Raw genomic sequence first — 20,588 nt, forward strand, 5'->3', positions numbered from 1 at the left:
AAAAGTATTTTTACGCTCCTCAACAGGCGGTTTCACGCAGTCTGCCCGGGGAATTCAGTCAGGGATGGCTGCTAGCTGTGGGAGGATCCCCTCGGGGGATCTCCCGCCAGGATGCTGGTCCTCGACAGGTGCATTTCCTCCTTGCCCAGGCACTGTGACGGGCACTAAGATGGCTTGGAAAAAAGCCCGGGGTGAAGGTGGCTCGCACCTCTGACTGAGCTTTACAACACCCCTCTGACTCAGACTGTCAACTGAAGGGGTGTCTTGAAATATAGACCTCCAGACTTGATTTTAAAAAAATGTAGGCAGTCGATTATTGCTTAAATCAAGCAAAATATTGGTGATCCAGCTCACTCAGTAACACTACCTCCTGTGGTGATGTCCAATCAGACTCTAGAATTTAATTCCAACGGAGCGATCTCAGCACTCAATTAGAGAGGGCTGGGACCATCTTTCCTGCTGCAGTCCTAGTGCAGGATTTAGTTTGATCTGATTGGCCATAAATATACATGAAAAACCTGCCTCATCTGGTATTAAGTAAACACAAACACTCACTTCTTAGGCCAAGTGTGGAGATCCTTTAGATGCAATCCTGTAAAATATTGCTTGTGGGATTTTAAAAACAGCAAGTGCACAGAAAGAGATGTGCTCATTTCCTCTTAAGGCAGGAACACACCGGCCCAACCGGCTCGGACGAGGTCGGGAACACATGTTTGGTGTGTACAGCTGCGTCGGAAGCTTTCGGAGCCGCGCGGACGTTGTCTGATCAGACTGAGCATACGAAGTCTGAGGAGGTGGGCTGTTGGACGTCTGAGCCATTGGATACTCTGATTGGCGGTGTGCTAGCGAATCAGAGTATCCAATGGCGGTGTGTGGGCGGGGCGGAAGTGACGATGGTAAACAACAAACCACATAAACAGAGATGGCGCAGAGTACAGATTTTACTTCGTCGTTGCATCGCACTTTTGGTTATTTCTGCACATTTATCGAAGCAATGGCTACGTGGAGCGAAGAGACGGAAGAGCAGCTGATTGTACTGGTGGAGGAGAGTTGTTTTTATCTGCACTCCGTTCCGTCATTTCCTGTTTTGGAGTACTGGCACGAGACTAGCGCCACCCGCTGTTAAGGAGGCTTATTGCATCTTGCGCAAGCGCAGAACGTACACGCTGCTGTGTTGTCGGAAGCACGTCGAAGCGGTGTGTACAACGCAACTTTTCTGCCGAACGGGTCAGACGAGAGGCAACAGAGTGGGCGGAGAGTGGTCGGATAAGGCAGTTGGACGTCTGGGCGGTGTGTAGGGGCCTTTAGAGTTCAAGAAAAACCTGTCGATGCCACTAACAGATTCTGTGTGATTATGAAACCCGCAGGTCGCAAAATGAAAACTCCAACTTCCCCTCGGTTCTCCACTGCTCCCCACCCGTGAAACATTTGGCAACAAAGCTGAAAAATTCTTATTTTTCCAGGAAAAGTGGGGAAGGAGGGCGAAGAGAGGGTTTTGTTTGATCTGACAGCCAGCTCGTGCTTTCAGTCAGGCCACCCGAGGAGTGGACGGATTATCATTGGCTGTTTGGGAGGAAGCAGAGCTGCAGGATCCGTCCCCGACCCGCTGAGGTTAGGCCTCTGGATGCAGATAAAGCTTTTCCTTTTTATCAAACACCTCGCGGAGAAAACCAATCCCAAAAGCTGCGGTGTGGCGCTGCAGAACTGTTAGACTTAATGCTACAAAGTGGTTAAATTATAAGAGGAGAGGTAATGGCAGCAATTTCAAAGGGCACATTGGAAAATGATTGCCCTGGTAAGAATTGGGAAATTGCATGGTTATAATCCAACGCTTTAGAAAGGGCTTTCAATGATAACTTGGTAACCAAAAAGGTATATTTACCATTTTAAGGAAGGAAAACATTTTTAAACCATCGGGAAATAAGGCTTTAACAAGTAGCATAATTATGATATAGCCTTTAAATGTGAACTTCATACATCGCCAGCTCCAGACTCCAGCGAGAGGTAGCTTTTCGAGAAACATCAATACCCAGAAATCCTGCAAGGTGACATCAAGGAAAAGCATCAACAGCACGATCATGTCCGAACCGTGAGGCTTTGAATCAAAAGGAAACCCCAGGTAGCACAGAGGCAACACATCTGACGAGCTCAGCTTCCTCTGAATGGAGATACTCACAACTCCTTTCACTCCATACTTTTCAGTGAGCGAGGACGTTCGCAACACGTGCCAGAAATTAATCTGGAGGGAATCCATGTTGACTCAGTGGGAACGAATGAGACACTCGCTTGTGTGGCCTCATTCTGTGATTTAGGCTGATAAACAGGCTGTTTTTTCATATGAACATGGTTATTTCCTTTCTTTGGATTGTTGCCTCATTTCAAAATGCAAAAAAAAAAAAATCAGGGATCGGTCCCAAAACTCTGAATCGGAGCACCCTTAAAAATGTCTCTTTATCCAAACAAGATGTCTCATTTGGAACAAAACGCAGGTGAACTTCTTCTCAGCACCTGGAGCAAAGTGCTGAATGGAAATCCAGCCCACTGAGGGAGCTCAACAGATACCAATATGGACACCTGTGGGCCCTCCTGTTGCCATGATCACCAGCAACAGCAGTCAGCAGAATCGGTGCTATCGTCACCGGCTGCCGGCAGGGGGGAAATCAGCACTTCCTAAACAAATTAGCCCGGGGAAAACTGCTGAGGCCCGGAGCCTTTAATTACATCAACCTGAAACCAAATTATCGGCTGACTCTGCTGCGCGTAATAACTAATACATATCAAATACTCCCCGCCCCCATCTCCTCCTCCTCCTCTTCCTCCTGTCCCACTCCATCATCAGTTGGAGCATTTATATTCCCAGGAGAGACGGAGAAAAATGTCAGGACAAGGGAGACATGGCTTATCCGCCCTCGCTGGCCTTTTCGCTTCTCGTTCTATCACTCCCTCCATTCTTTTTGCTTCCCCGCTCAGGCTTCCTCATTCATTCTCCATTCTTCTCCCTTTTTATCCTGTCATCTACATTGCGAGGAGCGTCTGCTTTGTGTTTCCTCCGAGCCTCGGCTGTGTAAGCAGAGCAGGGCGAGATGAGAAGCAGAGGGGGGAATAGTGAAGCACCGTGTGCTGGATGGGATGAAAATGAGATATCTTAACTGCTTGTTGGCATTCAATTAAAGTAGATTAAGTTTTTCTTAGTCAAGGTTATCAGTAAAAAGTAGGGTTTTGAAGGGGATTGGATATAAGATGTGTGTCAGGTTGCTCAAGGTGTCACAAAGTCACAAGATGATGAACAAAATAGGAAATTATTAAAATAACCCGTTCTTCCAGACATTTTTTAAATCATAAAGCACTGAATAACTGTTACATGACAGCCTTTTCCAGGTCAGTCATTTTTAGTTCCAGGTGCCCAAAAAGTACCAGCTGTTGTAAATCCTGATGCCCCAGAAACTATTTGGGCAGTTTTCAGTGCTGAACGTGGGTCAAACACAAAAGCACGAATGTGGCATTACAGCATTAATATGAGATCAAGCGTTAACACTCAGTTATGTCGCTGGGTTTCCCGGACAGTTTGACACGAGAAAAACACGGAGAGCGACTGAGACTGACTGAAAAAGAGAAACAAAACATAAATTTGTCATTTGCTTCATCGCTGAAGGAATAAATAATCATGAAACACTCAGTAGATCAGCTGTCTCCTTCTCATCCATTCATTATGTCTTCCAAACATCAGAGCAGTGCAACAGTTAGCGCAAAACACAACACGATCACTCATTTTTGTAATGCGTCATCAGTCTAATTTGCCAGATGTGGTGGAAACGTTAACGAGAACGGTGCGAAAGGGGAGTTATTACATCCTGAGTTTAGTACCTGTGCTTCCATATGTCATTATGATTTAGCCGTTGAAAGGCTGCTGTAGATATTGTGTGGATTAAAAGGGTTTAGCAATAAAAAAAAAAGATATTCAACTTCAGTAAAAGTAGCAGTACCACGGTCTAGAAATACTATATAATAGGGTAAAAGTACTAAGGTATTATATATATGAATTATGCGCAATCATAAAACTGGGTTATAACTTTTGATGCACAGCGTTAATGTTGATGCAGCTGCTGAATGTGCAGCATGTTTTAATTATAACCCCCCCCCAGTCATAATTAAATAGTGGAATCAATCTGAATTTGCAGAGTAACTAATAACTTATGTCAATAAATAGATACAATATTTTAGTACAGAACAGCAGAAAATGAAAATGCTCAAGCAAGGCACAAGTAAGTCAAAATTTAACTTATAGGTGCAGAACTTGACTTACTGTAGTTCATTTCCACCACGGGTAATTCATTTATCACAACCAAAAATGGCTTAACCAGTAAATAGTTTACTGGCTCCAGCTTCTAGAAGGGCAGACTTTGTCGCCTTTCTCTGTTTTAGATTATTTAAGGTCAATGTAAAAAATTTGGATTACTCAGAAAAAGTTACTAGGACGAATTGATGAGGAATTAGAATCTCTTCCTGTTCTAAGATATTCATAAGTTGCATTCAGGATTTATTCCACAATGAATAAATGAAACAGGAACATGCTGCTGCATAAGCCTCCCGCTCTTATCTGTTCATTATAAAAACATTACTGTTTGAACCTGACATACCTTTTCACATGGAAAGACGAGCCCTGTGAAGGCAAGTCATATTGTTTATCTTCCAGCCATTACAGGCCCATCCAGCCACTAAGGCAATTAATTACTGAATTATACCATGCTGGTGCACAATGAATGCAATAGGCCCTCGGGGCTTTTTTCTCATTACCAGGTACACACTGTACACAGGCGAAGCAGGGGAGGTTTTTAATAACATTTAGTATTCAGATTAAACTGTTGTATTCAGCCAAAGCTCCGGCTTCCAGCTCCAAAGTAGGATCAATTTACAATCCAATTAATTCAAATTGTGTGGAAACCTGCTCACAAGTAGGAAAACAATCAGCTGACCCAGTAATGGGGGTCTGGATCAAAAAGGGGGGGTACCTGATGTGTTTGACATGCCTCCTTTGATGCTTCGGTACACAACCAATACAACAATACAAGGAGGAATTAAAATCCGCGGCTACTTAAATGTGTTGCGGTGAGCGTTAAAATGCCACCGAGGGCCTGCTGCTAATGTGCAGCGTTTCCATTACCCAAATGATAGATTTATTTCAGCTCAGAATCGCTGCAGCAGCACAGTTTTTCCATTTCATTCTCATGTTAAACAAACCACGGAAAGCACAAAAACACAGAAAGATAGTCAGAAACTATACATCTCTAAAAATAAATAAACAATCTCTTTGCCAATGACAGCAAGTTGTCTATGCTCTTACATGCTTAAATGATTCACTATTTGAACTTTAAGGGTGAAACTTAATCCCCGTCATTCAATCATCTCGTCTCTAGCTTTTACCAGAGCTCAAGGTCAGCAGATGCAGGTTACGTGGTCGTCATGGAGATGGCTCAGCAGTCATCACATACATTTATACACAACCACCTGTTATTCCATACTAAAAGGTAATAATTCGGTCTTTAGTTTAGATATTTTTTTAGTCGAAAACTACAATTTCCACATGCGTTTCCCTTCATGTGATCCTGAGTACAACTGACTGACTGAAATGAGACATCTCCATGACAACACAGCATCTGAGAGTTTAAGACCATGGACGGTGACTGAAGCTTTTCTTGGTCAATTTATAATTTATTTGTTTTCTTAAATACCAGAATTATTCATACGACTGTGCTTATCTGTACATTTGTAAATATTGTATATACAAATATGAGGCGTTACTACATCCACAGTGGTTGAATTTAAATGTAATATACTTAAAAAAATCTATTTTTCCAAGTTGATATATTACCAAACATAGGTAACATATATAAAAAATATAAAAAATAAAAAGGAATAAAAACATTTAAAATTAAAAAAAATATATGATTATCTGCATCTTTGTTTAGAAAAAAAATCACAGAATTTTTCAGCTATCTTCCCTCTGTGTGTGTGTGTGTCTTTGTGTAAGTGTGTTAAAGCGTGTGTGTCAAAAGGGGTCAGATGTCCCTGCGACACATGTGACCATCAACCTCCCCGCTGGCAAGGTGCTGGACGAAGCTTCGCCGGCTGCCATGGCGACACGCAGACATCGAGACGCCTAATGCAGCAGAAGGGAAAAGCTGGCTGGCCCAGTTGGACACCCTGTTTGTGTGCGGCTGATTCAGACTTAAAACCAGGTAATACTAAAAGAAAAAGGGGGACGGTGGTGGAGTCAGTGAAGCACTTCCCCGCGGCAGTAAATACGCATTAGAGTCCCAGTGGAGGATTTGTGATGGATGAAGTAAATGGGATGCTGCTGCAGACTCCCTGGTGGCCAGGATGATATTTTTTTTATCTTCTGAACAGCATGTGTGATATTCCCTTTCACTGTTTAATACAGAAAGCCAGTTTCAGTGTGCGGACTGCATAGGAAAAGGGCATTCTCCTGTGTGATATGTGACAGACTAGTCTATCACAATCAAAAAGCAAATCATACACATGACATCTAATTTCCCATCCCATCTCAGAACACTGTCCTTTCTGGAGGAAAATGAAAAATATTAATTTCAAAAACACCTCCGTCCATCCCCGCCACCCATGGCTCGTTTTACATCCAACAGGGATCGGAGGAGCGGCTGCCAAGCATATAAATTTGGCTACGAGGACAGGCTCATTGGCAGCGCGGCTCAGAGTGAGCAGCAGTGGTAAATCCAGAAGGCAGTACGTCTTTATTATGGTGTGAATGGATGGAGCGATGATCGAGATGTGAAGTAGTGGACAAGGGGAGGAAGAGTAGGGGTCGGGGTGATATGGAGAAAATCAAATATCACTACAATAAATCAATATTGCAACAAATTGAGTATTAGTTCTTACTTCCCCATATAAGCTGGATCAAATTCAACCATGGCTAAGCCCCGCCCCCTGCTGCAACTCTGACAAGCTGTCATAGCGACCATGGAGACCACATGGTCTGCAATAAGCATTTGAAGGATGTATCCAAGATGTCAAACTGATTCACATTATGTAAAAGTAAACCACATTTCCTGGCGATCTAGACGGAGTACAATTAAATTAAGGAACTGTTCGTGTGAAGGTCTAACAATCATTAAAAAGTTGAGTATATTTTCAGTAGCTAGCATAGCATAGAAATGTAGCATAGTTGTTTTGACCATCTTCCTGCCAATCCCGCTGACTTCACCCATGATCACACCAGAAAAACTCAGTACCATCTAGTGAACTGAAAAAGTAATAGTTAACCAAAGGTTTGATTCAAATTTGCAAGATGAATACTTGGCGATACAATATTGCCATGCAAAGATTGAGTTTTCCCTCCACCCCTACTAAATAAACATGCAGGAGCTCACTAAAGTCATTAGGATGCCTCCTTTGAGAACAATGAATGCCAAGTTGCACCTGTACCTCTAGTATGGTAAAAATCAGATAAACTCCCCTGCTGCCTCACCAAAGAGAGACAGCCTCTTTTAACTGCGCGCCTTTCCTTGATCACTCAGCTTTCTTCATTCCCTACTTATTTGTAGCTCATTGCCAAGGTTGCATCAAACCACATCCCTTTAGGGGTTGTGTCCTTGTATATCAGAGGCGAAAAAAAAATTCTCAATCACGCCAGGCGTGTGTTGTGACTCCTCTAGCCTATAGACATAACAAAGCACGCAGGTTTTCCACAGAAGGTCCCCAAACAAACTCCACCAGGTTCAAAAGGAGGGTCACCCTGAAAAAATACATTGTAACAAAGAACTTCCCCTCCCGGGATAACAACCATATTAACAACTCCTCTCCCGGGGCCCCGAGCCTGCCAGATCCTGAACCTACTATATACCTGTCTGACTGCGGCTAAACCAAGCCACCACTGCAAACCAGTATTTTTCCGAGGTGAAATAGCTTAATTCAATTCCAAAGTCAAATCTGAAAGTAAAATTAGGTGTGTGTACGGACACATGGAGAGAGATCTGCTGGCCGGCAAAAACGGGACGGAGGAAATAAGAGCGTAACAGTAGGTTTCATGGCCTCTGTATAATCATTAAGTCACCGTATGCTGCTGCTTTTCTCATGATGCTTTCATGAAGAGCGGTCGTCACAGACTGTGTCACGTCCCCGTAATAAATAATGAAGGCATGTGCGAGTCGGCGGAGGCAGACAGCCCCAGATGTTGGAATAAAAGAAAAGTGGGTCAGGTGTCTGGCTGACGCCAACAGCACGGCTACATGACGAGCGAGCAGACGGCGCTGGATATTCGGACGTATCGGGGAAGAGGCAGTCCCAGAATGGATGGTTATAATTTGTCGTGCTTTAATCTGTATGCAGGAGTGGTCACATGACAGCAGTAGTGGCTTCCACCTGGGGCAAGAGGTGTGGTAAATTCTTGTTGGATGTAGTTCATCGTCCGTTTCGTTAATAGGTCGAGAGGTCAGGTGCAGAGTTGTGTCACCTGTAAATGACTCCCAGGGGTCTTTTATATGTCTGTGAATGCATCACTCACTGTGCTGTCCTGGGAGGGTTGTGTACTGTGGACCTTCACAGCTCAATGATGTAACACAAGCTCATCCATCTACAATACCCCATCCATCCATCACCCCTCCAGATCTGCCCCCCTCCACCCCCGCAGGTTCACCGTCCCGTTGGCATCTGATGAAAAGTGACACACAAAACGAAAAAAAACATCAAAAACAAACGCACCTCCAGCAAACACTGGATCATCATGCAAATCCCGGCGTTTACGAAGCGCGCTGTAAATCGTCCATAAACACTCCAGCTCATCAATCATATCTGGGTCATTTGGCAAATCAGGCGCCACACCCTTGTCAAATTAAAAGCTCCTTATTCCTGGGTAATAACAACTATCACTGCAAAGTTAAAGAGTCTCCTCTGGTCTCTGCTCTCTCATAAAACCCAATTACACATGAGGTTTATGGAGAAAAAAATGGGTTTATTCACGTCTCTAAAAAGGCTGAGACCTCACGTCTGTGGTTTCATGATTGGTAATCCAACCGTAATGACCCTGATGTTTCTAGTGTCTATCATTTGTCGCGCTCTCTTAGCTTTCTTGCACGACACTGTATGTTTTATAAATACTAAAGTAAATTATGTGCTGAGATAGTGTTTCCTTGCATGGGAAGATTCCCTTCCCACCTAAGCCATGTTCTTGTTGATTTAACACAACCAGTTCTATTTTTTATGAAGTCATTAGAATATGATTTAACAATTTAACTGCTGGGCTCTGTATAAAGGAGGTGCGTTTGGACAGATATTGGACGTGTTAGAATTTCAAAATAAAAGCACATATTGACGATGATGATATGTATCGATGTATTCTCTTAACGTCGATGAGGCTGAATTGTTGATCATGGAATTGATACATCTTATCTGCTATAAGTCAAGCTTGAATAATTTCTAGGCATGGGGCGATATGAAAAGGATTCTCCTGGCTACAATAAGTACAATTGACGATATTATCCTGACATTGAAATATGCTTAAAACTCTTAAAATGACACTTACATATTGGAATCACTTTACATTTTCTTAAGAAATAAATATTTTTTATTGCGTTTTTAGAGAACATCCATTTTAGTTTAAAACAATTGAATAATCTTAAATAATACGATCATATATCATAAGGTCTTCCTGCAATAATAAAAGATACATTTAAAAACAATTGTTTGCATCTGGTATTTTTTTTTTAAATCATGGCTCTATTTTTCACTCGTCTACCATGATAGATAGCTAGAAAGCTTTTTCCAAGTCATTCATGCCAATATTAATATTCCAAGTAATGAAAATTTACCACAATCAACTTATTTTAAGTGGTTTTTAAATCGCAATCTGCGCTAAAATGCCATATTGTCCCATCCCTAATAATGTCTTATTGAAAAGAATGAGCGGGCTGTGTTCATCATGATTATAAAAGTAGCTCTGAGCAGACAATTAGTGCCTCCATATCTGTCTGTTTGATCGAAGTGATTGCAAAATTGTTTTTGCACATTAATTAACAATTAAGTTTAACTTCAAGTGTTTTCCAAATGTTTGAGAGCTTTCTAAGAAAAAGAAGCTCAAGAGCCGAGTTTATTTTGTGATATTCATGACTGTAAATGACTTTTCCACATGGATCCATCTGCAGTTTGAATTCAGGGAGTTCTGTTCTGAAATAAAACCCTGATAGTAAAAGTAAAGCCCCCCTCCAGACATGATCCCTCTGAATCCCGTGAGGAGAAGTCGTTGTCACAGAGGTCAGTGGATTTTCAGGTGTGCTCGAGAAACATAAAAACATAATAAAAACCCAGACGTGCGATGTGGACCGTGTGGCTTCGTGCTCGAGGGGATGTGTGACCCGATGACGCATGTCTGACACCAGACTGCAGCCGACTCAGAGGAGCAGAGACCTTCATCCTGAAGGCTGGAACATGCTTCATGCACATGTACACAAAAACATCCACTGAGGTTCATTTCTTTATTTACTGCAAATAAATCTTTTAATGGAGAGAGCTGCTGTCATCTGTACTAGCTGGGTGACTAACATGGACGTTTTCTGATGAAAATAAACTCCCCCGTATGTTTGTCCGTTTCCTCTTGCAGCTGTGTTTTGAAGGAAGAGTGACTGCATAGCACACAATGAAGTAATCCCCAATAGCGCACCACTAACAGCTGGCATGTCCACAGACTACTGATTTCAAGAGGCCTGCGGCAACATATTTACGTAATTCTCACAATTACACATCTAACTATTTCAATAAGTGTTCTAATGCACTAAAGGAAGAAATTGGATCAGAAGAAGAAGACGTTTTGACATGTCAAAGCAGGAAAACCACAGGTGGAACGACTGAATATTTTTTAAATTGTTATTATTATTGTTATTATTATTATTGTGTTATTTTTAATTTATATTATAGCTTATATTATTTTATCTTATATTTAAAGCAGAGATGTCAAACATACTCTGGTTTTACTTTCCGCTTTTCCTCGTCATGTGTTTTATGAAATATTTTCGGGTTTTAGACTTTTGATCGGACAAAACAAGCTTGTCACCTTTTTGTAGCATTTCATAACCTTAACAAAAAAATATATATTTAGCGATAAAATAATTGTTAGATTAAAGTGTATTCACAAAAAATATTGGGATTTTTTTTTTTAAATGCACAGATTAACAAATATGTGTGAGTTGCAGCCCTGTCCATATTATTAGCTCCCCCTGTGCTTTGGTCCCTACGAGAAGTCAAATGTCCCTTCTATCCAAAACCATCTACCTACATCCAGTACGGCTACTGGAGGAGCGTTACACCGCTGAAATCACTTTTAACTCCACCAGAGAGTGATGGCTGGCTAAACTGCAACATGGCTGCAAGACAAAATAAATAAAGAGATTTGGCCTTTTGAAACATCAAATTAATGCCCAAAAATGCACATGTAAAGTACAGTGCCAGCAGATAGCGTCATGTACAGAGGGAAACCACCTCTGCAGATCCAACTTTTCTTCTCCTCATTGACTTAATGGATTGTGAAAGCGAGGTAAATGATTTTCCTCTGACAACAGAGGATGCATTAGCCTTCACCATTCGTCACCGTTTACAATCCATCCTGAACGGAAATAACGGCATCTATCATCTGAGGAGACACCCACAAAACAACGGGAACAACGGGCGGACGGTGATTGATTCAAATTGGATCCTTTTCAGGAATCCTGGGCGAGAGAAGAAGCAAGCAGAGCCAAATGCCACAGGTTCATGGCTCTTCCTCCCAAAAAAAAAAAAAAAACGTTAAATAGCATGAGTAAGGATAGATGGACAAGTCAGCAGGTGTATCAATATGCCTGTTTGTATGCACGCAAGCCTCATTTTAGATAGAGCGGCTAAACAAATGGAGTGTCAGAGAAACACGGCGCGCGGTATCAGCTCACAGGCCTGCTGCAGAAAATCAAAATCAAAAACACTATAAGAGCGTTAAATATCACGTCTCCCGGTGTGTGCAATTATCTGAGAGCGTCTCAGTTTGTGGGATAACCTTGGAGGTCTAACATCGCCAGTTACCTCCATCATCTTCCCTCAATTGCCACTTTAAACCTCATCCGCTTCTCATCTATTCGTCTTCACTCCCGTTTGTTTTGTTTTTTTATTTATGGCAAATTCAATTTAGCAATGCGGCGCTGGATTTCTGTTTGCCCATCAGCCCTCTCCTCCTGCCGAAAGAGGAATCCCCGCTGGCAGATATGAAGGCCTTACCTCATTAGAGAAGGTCAACGTTGACACCGCCTCGTCAATTGTCAGGAAGCTCTCAAAAAAAGGGGTGAAATTGATTCATCACCGACGACTCTCTCAGGAGGGGATCATGTGACACAACATTATGAATTAAAATGCACAGAGAGACGAGGAGGAGGGATGGAGAAGGCCACGGTGGAGAGCTCGCCATCATCGGCACACTCAATGTACAGCATGATAATGAGACTCATAGTCTTTCATCTCAGCAATCAAAGCAATTTTCAAAAGTAGTTAGTATTTTTTGACACAAATGTGTGTTCTGCTGCTGATCAGGTTACAATAAAAAAAAAAAGTACTTTAAGCTGTCATGCTCATTGATTTCAAACATCGCAAAAGGCATTTGGGCCAGAGATATTAAAATGGAGCTCTTAAGGTACAAACACTTGAGTTGTTCCAACACCAGTACGCCTCTGATGCAAATGCTGGAGTACATGCACCTACGTTTATGCACCGATCTGATATCACGTTATATCATTTATCAGCTCATTCATGCTACACAACAACAACAACAACAAAAACAGCTGTCATGCCCTACCCAACCCATTTATTGCACTTCCGGTTAGACACTGAACTGCATTTGGTTGTCCATGTGAACGATGACAATGAAGTTGAATTTAATCTAATCTTCCTGCCTGATTGCTAATACACATGTGCAAACTCGTACAACACACCTGTGGTTAAACACTCATGCACCCTATTTCTTCCCTGATAATGCTACATTGTGAACAAACTAACCTGACGATCAATCTGTAGCAAATGCACTTATATTTTGTGTTTCCAAGGGAGGAAAGAGAAAAGGTGTCCAAGTATTTGGTCTGGATATTTAATTTTCAATGCATGAAAATGCAGTAAAAAACAATAAAACCGATCAACACATTGTATTTAGTTTGTGTTGTGCAAACTGAACTGAGCCCTCAGAGACCAAACACAATATTCTCTGTTGATACAGAAAGTGAAATAGGTGCAGGTAAGTGCAGTGTGGACGACAGCCAACGGTCTCCGCTGAGTTCAATCATTTGTTTTCTAAAAGGTAGCAGAGACGTGAAGAAACTGTCCTTTTCATGTCCGCCTGAAACAAGTGTCTAAGTGCCACTTGTTACTTCCTGTTTTTGGTTTTCTGGGGACATGCTCGACCTGGCCACTTCCTCCTCTGAACTTCATCTTTACACAGAAGGCGACCGACGCTGCAAATAATCGATTGAGAAGTAAAAACCTAGCAGTGCAGGAAGTGCATGATATTTGATCACAGCAGCAGTGAAAAGATGTAGAGGAGATGCTGATGCTATGAATAAAATGGCAGCAAAACACAAAAAGACTGCTACATTTCTGTCGCTCCTCTTGCCTCAGAAAACTTCACAACTGGCAGAACAATTGTACTTTGTGTGAAACAGTATTCCAAAAGTGCAGCAAACTCTTTGTCCTGCATTGAAAAACAACCTAAAAAGATATCAAAGCTACAACCCAGAGCTCACCTGCTCTAACAAGAAAACAAAAAGACAACAGCGTGTGGAGGAGAAGACTAAATCTATATGATAAAACTTCTGACACAAATTACCCAAGATCCCGTAAAAGGCCGCCTTCTCCCAACAGATGGGAACAAATTAGCCACCTGACTCCCAGAAAACACTTGGGCAGCCGTGTGGAGCCAAGATGCAAATGAAGCAGAGGGAAAGGTGGAAGCGGACCTGCCAACTGTCTTGGGAGAGGAGAAATTAATGGAGGAGACAGCCGAGTAGCAGTTTTGGAAAATGGAAAGTAGAATAAAGTGGGAAATGATGTATGGAGGGGGCGCAGAGCTGGACCGAAGGTCCTTGGAGAGGTTACAGAAACAACGAACAGGAGGGCAAAAAAGAAAAATCTGTTGATGGGAAAACGTCGTCTAATCCTGCAGGCAGTGAATCCTCCATCAGCCGACATCAACATCAGCTCGACACATTCAATCTGAGGCTAACATGAAATCATTGATCTAGTTAATGAACATCTTGTCATATTTATTTAGGTAATGCACTGACTGGGCCAGAGGCTGCTAGCACTGCAGAACAGCACGGCTTTCAATCACAATTTTTGAGTGTAAAGCCGTTTAACCCAGCTGTGCTCCAGTCTATCACATTCTCCATATCATAGGCTATAGCTGCTGGCAGAGCAGAATAGTTGTATTGAAGAAGGGTTCAAAAGCCTTGGATCAAGTCTCATTAACCCGACTGTGCGTTTTCTTCACATATCTAGAGGGTTTCCAAAAGGATATGAGCCTTAAATGCATTTAAGACAAACAGGTCATCTCTATTTTTTATTGCTGGGAAAACATATCCTTCAAAGAACTGTATGTATTCAATACATGCAAAGCTAAACCTTATCACCATCCTCAAATGTAGCCTACATTGTGTTTAGTGCCAGTTAGCAAATGTTAGCATGCTAACACGATCAAATAAAACGGTGAACATTATACCTGCTGAATGCCAGCATGTTAGCATGCCGGTATTAGCATTTAACTTAGCCGCTAGCATGACTGTAAACTTGACAATTTTGCGGGAGGTACACACAAAATATCTAAACATTCAACGTATTTGAAAAGCATGAAAATCAACCAAGAATGATCCAAATTCTGCAAGGGACCAAACTAAATAAGTTGCCCGTTTCAATTTGACGCCGGATAAAGCTGCAACCTTTTCATTTGCCAAACTCCCAGCATCACATTTCAAATATCTCACAGCCCTCCAAAGTAAGAGAAAGAGGCTGAAATAAGATGCCAGGACCAGTTAAGCTCTTCGGAAGAAATTCAAAGCTGTGAACTTGTTTGCCTCAGAAACTCAAAGCAACGTTTACCTTCATTCCCTCTCTGACTGCTCACACAAGGTATCAGGCATGCTGTTGAATGAAGCAGAGTAAATATTGGTTAAGTATAGGTGATATAAGGTGACAGAGATTTAGTAGCCAAACACCTGCCTCACTTCAGTCACTGCAATATAAAAAACGTTTGTTTCTTAACTTTTCCTGTAGGGTTTGCTCAACGTTCATTTGAAAAAGGTGATAAAACAAAAGAATCTACAGTGTGCAAATGTCTTTAAATCAGAGTTACTTTCATGTTGAGTTGGTTGCCACGTGTTATATACCGTCTTATCCCTAAAACCTATTTGCAGTTCCAGATTGCCGGGATTTGCTCCCATTCAGACACAAGAGCATCAGTGAGGTCTGGCTCACAGTCAGAGTTCAAGTTCATCCTAAAGGTGTTGGATGAGGGTGAGGTCAGGTCTCTTCCTCCACACCAAACCAGGTAAAACCATTTATTTCTGGAGCTGGCTTTGTGCACTAATTCACTGAAATATTGTAACACAAACACAAAGAAAAGTGAAAGCAAAATATTGTAACCACGTCCACATACTTCTGGCCATAGAATGCATCTTATCTCATTCATGCAGACAGTTATGAGAGCATTGGCTTCCATCCTACCACATTTATACATATTTAAAATGGCATGTACCATATTGAACTATTGGATTGTTGCATTTGTCATTGGAGTGTACATTCTGCAGACGTATGACCACACCTGTGTTTTCTCCTCATACAGATAAAGTGCTTTGTAATTCCACATAAGTCTAGTTCCTTATCTTGTTCCAACAACTTGAGCAAATTAACTGAGATAACTATTTTCCTTGCAGTGCTGTACCTTTGCTCTTTCTCATGTTCTACGTTTTTCTTTAAAACAAAGAGCGCAATGTTTCCGCGAAATGCCTCAGCAGCTTTTAAATTAACAAGTGCAAATCAGCGAGAAGGTTTAATAGAATTAATAGATTGTTTATTTTCCCAGTTGAGAGAGATGCCATTTCAACTATAAAAATGGCAGTCCAAGAATTAGGAGCGATAACAGACAACAGGTTTTATGAGTGATATCCAGCTTCTTCTTTGTGTGTTCTTAATCTCAAACTGTATAAACACACTAATACCTCCAGTGAAATCCATCACGTTTCGCTTAAAAGCACAGAGTGTGCTCGGATTTGTTTTGAGGGCCAGACTCTTGCTGCCAAATTCTCTAACCTGGCCCGTTGACAGGTTACCACAACTCTGTCCAATAAACAAGCAACTTATGAATTCAATGGACTGTTGTTTAGAAGATCTACTTGGCCACTGTGAATGTGAACTTTAACACAGCAAAAACATGGAGGCAGGAATGTAAACCTCCCTGCAATAGTTTGATCCATAAAATATAAGATGGAGATGGAAGAACAACATTCTGCCTGAATGGAAAACACAGACCGAGCCATTTGACCTCCTGCATCCTTCTCCTCGTACCTGCAACATGTTTGTACTTCCTGTCACTATGTTGACTCATCATGAGTCACCAACACACTCACTGTTAACGCCGTACACATGCTGACAGCAATGATGCGAATGTTTCAAACTAGATTACATTTTGATTCGAGCAATTTTCGTACTCTCTTTTCAGACAGTTACAGCGCAAAAGTGCACAGAGTTCAGATCCCCGCCAGGTGTGTCGCCTTATCATCTATCCCCAAAGAAGAGCTGGATATCACTCAATTGTCCCTCCCGGCACCCTTACAGGCAACATAGCAGGAAAGACAACAAAAACAGGGATTTATTCATGTCATATAGTGCCTACCTTTAGTGGGACACACAGCTTCCATTCACATCATCATGGGTATTGAATGAAGTACTTAATTGGTATCTTAAAAGGTACTGGTATTGCTACTGGTATTGTGATTTGTTTTACCCAAAACTATAGGGGATGGAATTAATCTGCAAATGCTCCAATTCCAAATGGGACCAAACGTTTCTGTGAAATTCAGTTTTTGAGCTGCTAGCGAGGCTTCTTTGTAGCTTAGCCAATCACCACATATATATTTTATATTATATAATATATATTATATTTGTTGATCACTTGTTATGACCAGTTAAGAGGAGTGAGCAGTCAGCAGTCAATAATGGAATAAAACAGCCAGTAAAATAAGACAATGAGACGTCACAAAAAATATTAGACAGATGGGTATAGTAGTATGTGAGATGAGGACAGACAGGATACACACACACACACGACCAAGTGCATGATCACCCCAGACTGACTATCCATGGAGAGCATTACATATTTTTTGAAAACAATGCTCAAAATTGATGCATCATATACTGTGAAATCCTGACTTACTCTTTTCAGTAAAGCTACAAAAACCCTTGATCCTACAGCAGCATCTCGATGCCTGATAATGCCCATGTCGATGCTCTTCAAAATCAATGCCCTCAGATTTTCATTAAAAAAAGATTTCCAAACCAAAGCCCAGAAAATACAAACACAGAAAGAGTCAAAATGGCGTTAAAATGCAGTTTTAAGACCTGCATTTCTTTATCTTGTGGTTATATGTTGCTATCCTTAAATTGATTTCTGTTTAGAAGTTATCTAATAGCTAGTTAGACAGAGCCCCCCCCCCCCCCCCCCAAAAGGTTAATCCAACTATGATTACAATCTTTTAATTGCTAATCAACACACACAAATGTCAAATATCATCTAAAGGTATTCAAGTAACAGTTGTGCTCATCCATACAGCTGTAAGCACACACGCAATGCATATAAACAAGCCAAGCACGGGCAGGAAGTGGTTTTACAGACACACACACACACACAGAGAGAGAGAGAGACTCACAAAGCAGTGAAGGTTGAGTGTGTGAAGAACAAGAAATCAAACTGACACAAACTCTCATTCTAACGCAGTAATCCTGCAGGCAATTAAGTTAGCCGAGAATTAAGGGAGTTGACACATCCTAAATGCTGGATGAAGTCCAGCAGCAGCAAATCAAGCGTTTTAAAAATGTAAAAAAGGGAGGATTACAGGGTTTTTTATATTCATGGAGGAAGAAGAAGACACAAATGTAATGAGAAAAGAAGAATACATTGAGATTGCTGGAAATCCTCCTCATCTGACCCAATTTAGCATTTAAAAAAAACTGACAACAATGTCTTTCTTCATGCAGAACATGTTCAGCTTGTGGTTAAGCTGGAGCACTTATCAATTCTGATTCTGGACCTGAAAACACACTGGAGAGAGAGAGAGGAAACAAGCCACTTACAATTTCATTATCGTCTCACACTTCCCACTACAGGAGGTGGCTCACAGAAAACATGCTCTTGATAAACACAACTTTTAGACTAAAAAAACAGATAATGATGGAAGGAGGGGGCCAAATCCTCTAAATAAAATCATTTTATAAGAATGCAGAAGTAAGGTAAATCTAAAAGTTTGCTTTTAAACCAATCAGTGTAACAATGGGTGAAAATGACATTAGAACATAACAACATCTATTAATAACTGTGGACCAAGAAACTGATGGGAATATAAAAAAAAAAAACATATTTCACGATCATTTAAAAAAACAATCAAATTGCAGACTCCCAAAAAATCCATCCTTAATGCTAAAATCATAAATAAATGCTGCAATCGCGCGTTCGGTGTCGCACGACTGACTGGACACAATGCACATGCAGAAGTGTGCAGACAAAAGCCCAACCAGGGGGACGCAGCTCCAAACCTTACGCGGCCAAACAAAGCAACAACAAACAAACAAAAAAATCCTCGCGTAGGAAATAACTTTCCTGAACGCTCCGTCAGCCAGACTCCATGCAATAAATGGTCATTTTTAAAAGACGGGAGGGGGGGGGGGAAGCAATGTGGCGCTCACCTTTTGTTGGCTCCCGTGCGGGATAACAGCAGCAGTCCTCCCCCTGCCTGTCTCGCCTGTCTGTTGGGTGTCTGCTCTCCTCCGCTCCTCCGTGGATTTGATCGGAGCAGCAGCCGCGGTTGCGAAATCGTTGACGCGCGCGCGCTTCGCCCCGCTCGGTGGGCGGGCGGCGTGGCTGCTCGCTGTTTTCTTCCGAGCTTTCAAAAACACAGAAAAGCCCTCCCACTCCCGCTGCGCTGGCTCGGCCTCTCTCTCTGGGAGCGGATACGCCTTCTCACTGTAAAAAATAAATAAGCATGATCATAATGTACACACACGTTACAGGCTTAAGGTGACACGATGGGGATAAAGAACCGTGTCACCACCGCAAGCTAGGGGGGGGGGGAGTGTGGTCGAGTCCTGCTGCACCGCTGCGCTCCGCTGGTTTGGTGACTGCGCTGCAAAAAATGTCCACCCTGATGTGGTTTTGTTGTCTCTGACACAGTTCATACAGTCGCACTTGTCCCTAAATGCCCCAGCTGTTTAACCCAAGTGCCTTGATGGTCACTTTTTCATATTGTTTTTGTAATTTTTGCTTCATTTGATAGTTAGCGGACCTAAATGGCCCTTAATGGCCCTTTGGTCACCTTATCTACCTTTCTTGTTTCACAAAATGATCTGGTCACTTCTTTCTTAAGATAAGATAAGCTAGAACTTTATTAATCCCGAAGGAAATTCCTTTTCCAGAAGGGGCAAAACATGAACAATACAATAACAATATAAGCATAGAGAAACAATAAACATAGTCATAAATATAAAGTGTATAGAGAATTACAAACACCAGTGCAAAATGCAATAGCAATAAAAGTAATAGAAATGTAGTAAAATAGAAGAAGTAAATTGCAACCACATAAGACAAAACAAGTCTACAAAACAAGTAGAATAATCATATTGCTAATGATAATTAAATAGATCATGTGCGAGATGAGTTTTTATTCCTTTATTTGTCGTTACAATTTAATTGGTTTAAGTGCCTCTCTGCTCAATCAATAAGCACACTTTACACATCGAGCAGGGCTACAACATCATGGTGACCCCGTTGCCCCTCCGATTGGTCGTGAGGTCCTCTGTTCAAACTGTTGCTGGTTGGTCAAATCCCCTTTCTTGTGGCTAAATTGCTCCTCCGGTTGCCCATGTTTTTCTCTGGTCAAACCAAATGCCCCTCTGGTTAGATCTACTGTGACCCTAACGACATCTTTATATGAAAACGTGTTGCCTTCCCCCTGCCCTTCTTGGGGGGCAAAGGGCAAACTCTATTAATAGCCCCCCACAAATAAGACCCTAACTATCTCCTTTTTATACGCCAATATAAGAAAAGAGAGAGAGTGTTTTCTTTTTTCAGGAACACAAGATGAACTTCAGTTGAGTTTAAGAGCAATTACAGTATATTTTAAAGACATTTCATGTTTTTAATGAATAAAAGAACATGTCAAGCATACATATTTTAGTCTTTTCCATGAGGACACCTGCACATCAAGCCCAAAGTTCAGAGAGGTCTGCTTTTACTTCCTCCATGTTTTTATTAAGCAAATCTACACAAGGAGGCTTGTGTCATTGTGATGTAT

The 20,588-nt window shown here is 41.6% G+C and overlaps 1 protein-coding gene across 2 annotated transcripts in view; it reads right to left on the bottom strand.

The window, feature by feature from the left end:
* rnf152 (ring finger protein 152) overlaps positions 1-19,102 on the bottom strand; it is a 45,975-nt gene extending 26,873 nt beyond the window's left edge. Inside the window, exons 1-2 of one of the 2 annotated variants that reach the window (XM_084033377.1) lie at positions 18,985-19,085; positions 15,127-15,168 (exon numbers count right to left, since the gene is read on the bottom strand). The gene's annotated coding sequence lies outside the window, so the exon portion shown is untranslated. Of the gene's footprint in view, positions 1-15,126; positions 15,169-18,984 lie in introns of both variants that reach the window. The other variant, XM_084033378.1, reaches the window with a different exon arrangement.
* Between the last annotated feature and the right edge of the window lie 1,486 nt (positions 19,103-20,588).

Source organism: Eutrigla gurnardus (assembly GCF_963514095.1).
Source record: "Eutrigla gurnardus genome assembly, chromosome: 18".
Taxonomy (NCBI): Eukaryota; Metazoa; Chordata; class Actinopteri; order Perciformes; family Triglidae; genus Eutrigla; species Eutrigla gurnardus.